This window comes from Miscanthus floridulus, unplaced genomic scaffold (assembly GCF_019320115.1).
Source record: "Miscanthus floridulus cultivar M001 unplaced genomic scaffold, ASM1932011v1 fs_272_2_3, whole genome shotgun sequence".
Taxonomy (NCBI): domain Eukaryota; kingdom Viridiplantae; phylum Streptophyta; class Magnoliopsida; order Poales; family Poaceae; genus Miscanthus; species Miscanthus floridulus.
Window position 1 is genome coordinate 20,142 of NW_027096493.1, and position 2,541 is coordinate 22,682.

Below are 2,541 nucleotides of genomic sequence, written 5' to 3' on the forward strand. Positions count from 1 at the left end.
TGCCATCAATGAGGCAAAGAAAGTGTGCAGATTTCTCTACAAACATGATAGGCTTCTTGATCAAACAAGATAAAAATTAAGTGTAGATCTTGTAAGGCCAGCTGTGACTTGCTTTGCTACTTCGTACCTCACATTGGCAAGCATGTATAAGCACAAGAATGGTCTGAGAAACTTATTTGTTAGTGATGAATGGCATGCTAACAACTTGTCTACTACTTTTGAAGGCAAACAAGCTGAAAATATTGTCCTTTCAATGCCATTTTGGACTAGAGTGGAAAATTGCCTAAGAGCTTCTCAACCACTTCTCATTGCTCTAAGGATAGCAGGCAGAGATGAGACGCCCGCAGTTCCTGATATTATGACAGCCATGGATGTTGCAAAGAGCTCCATCAAAGATGCTTTAAAAGAGAATCCAGATTTACTTAAAGAGGTAATGGTGTGCTATGAGAAGAGGTGGGAAAACCAAATGGAGCAACAGCTGTATGGGGCAGCTCTGTTCTTGAACCCATCCAATTTTTTTTTGCCATAAGGGTAAAGGACAAGAGACAAGCTGCAAGGCTAAGGTCCATGTTCAACGATGTTTTATGGAAGATGGTGACTGATGACAATGAACTGACCAAGATTAGCAAGCAGGCTTATGAGTACGAGAGGTCCAAAGGTGATTGCTTCTCAAGGCCAGTAGTCATAAGCCATAGAGATAAAAGAAGCCCATGTAAGTTTTCCCAACTAAAGTTTCTTTACCTTCTCAAGCTTCTCTTTGGTTACAATGAACTGATTAATATCGAAATATGTTGCAGTCCTTTGGTGGGGTTCATTTTGTGGCCTAGCGTATGAGCTCCAAAGTTTAGCAAAAAGAATAACCAGTCTTTGTTGTTCAACATCTGGTTGTGGGCGTGATTGGAGTGCTTTTGCCAATGTAATTACTACTACTGAGTAATTTGAGTTTTGTAGCAATATTGCTTGCAGACCATTGTGATTTTACAGTGTTTTTGGTGCAGGTCCACAACAGAAAGAGAAACAGATTGGAGTATAAGAGGTTAACTAAATTGGTATATGTTAGTTACAACCGAAAGATGTCAAATAAGCTTAAAAAACTAGAGAGCTTGGCTCCAAAGGAAAGATATGCAACCCCCTCTTGCTTGAGGAATTTGAATGGGAAAATGAATGGGTGGATGAAAATTGTGAGTCGGTTCATGCAGCTCATGGTAATGAGTTGACTTGGGCTAATGTGCATGAAACTATTGGGGCAACTGAGAGCCTACGAGGTCATAACTTGCCTAGAGCTGCTGCTGCTCGTGCAGCAGCCTCTGTCAGCGAGACTTATGCTAGGAGGAGGAAGCGTCCAAGGAACACAGCAGCTGCTCCAGACATCACTGAAGAAGATGACAGTGACCATGATAGGAGAGATGTAGCGCAAGAGCAGCAAGTTGAATATGATTCTGAAGCAGGAATGGAACAGGATGAAGACTCTAGTGGACCTGCAACAGCTAGAGATGCAGGCAGCTTTCATTTGAATGTTGATTTGCTTATTTAGATCAATAGATGGCAGCCTTGCTATTTGTGTTGGACTACTTAATGTTGATGTGTTGTCAGCTGAGCACTGAGTTCTCGACAATGGAGTAGTACTTTCACAAGTAAGTGACCAACTTCTAGTTCTTTTATACCCTTACTGCTTGATTCATACAGTTGTACTCTATAGTATATGTCGTGGAATGTACAGGATAACCAGAACTGACTAGGCCCTATTAGCTAGACTGGTTGTTGACTAGCCGACTGTATAACACTGTCAACCATTCAATTATTAGCTTAAAGCATGTAATACTTCTTGGAAATTGGAACAATATGGTTATTAGCTCCTGATTTTGTAAACTGGAATCTGTTTTGGTGCAATCATTTGTTTAGAAAATATTTTCCTTTTAAATTTACTAGCTACAGGGATATTAGAAATTTGAAATTTCATAGGAAACTGAAGATTATGGCAATCATCTCATGGTGTTTTAGATAGCGTAAGCTCTTGCTTTCGAAAAGATTAGTGCTTAGATTTTGAGGTCCTTTTTGTAACTAACGTTTTTGACAACTTGGTTGAAAGTTGAAAGTTTCGGTACCTTGCTAGTGTTACTAGATGTTAAGCTTCAAGTGTTTCTTTTGCTTCCTCTGTTATATTTGTATATATACTTGGTTACACAAACCAAGGCATATGTGGGTGAAATTTATGGCAACTTTGAACAGAAGGCATTCAGTAGCTGTGCTAAGTTAATACCATCACATTCGATCTTTTGTAGTATAAATGATTGATTGTGTTTTTCCCTTCTTTCACACAGTATTTTTTTTCCTTCTTTCACACAGTAATGATATTCATTTTACAGTTCATCAGTTATGATGATGAAACATAAAAGCGGGAAAGAGTGATAAGATCCACAAGGAACTAGAGGATGAGTATGGAGAGACACGGTTCTATATGCCCCTAAATTTGATCTTCAGGCTGCTGGGATATGGCTTTCACCTATAATAAGCCCTAATCGGGATCTAGCATTCTATACA

At 39.3% G+C, this 2,541-nt stretch overlaps 1 long non-coding RNA gene across 1 annotated transcript; it reads left to right on the top strand.

Annotated features, from left to right (window-relative positions):
- Positions 1–600: 600 nt before the first annotated feature.
- LOC136531062 (uncharacterized) lies at positions 601–1,137 on the top strand. The gene is made up of 3 exons (XR_010777952.1): positions 601–712; positions 798–916; positions 999–1,137. It is a non-coding gene; the product is annotated as an uncharacterized lncRNA (long non-coding RNA).
- Positions 1,138–2,541: the final 1,404 nt, after the last annotated feature.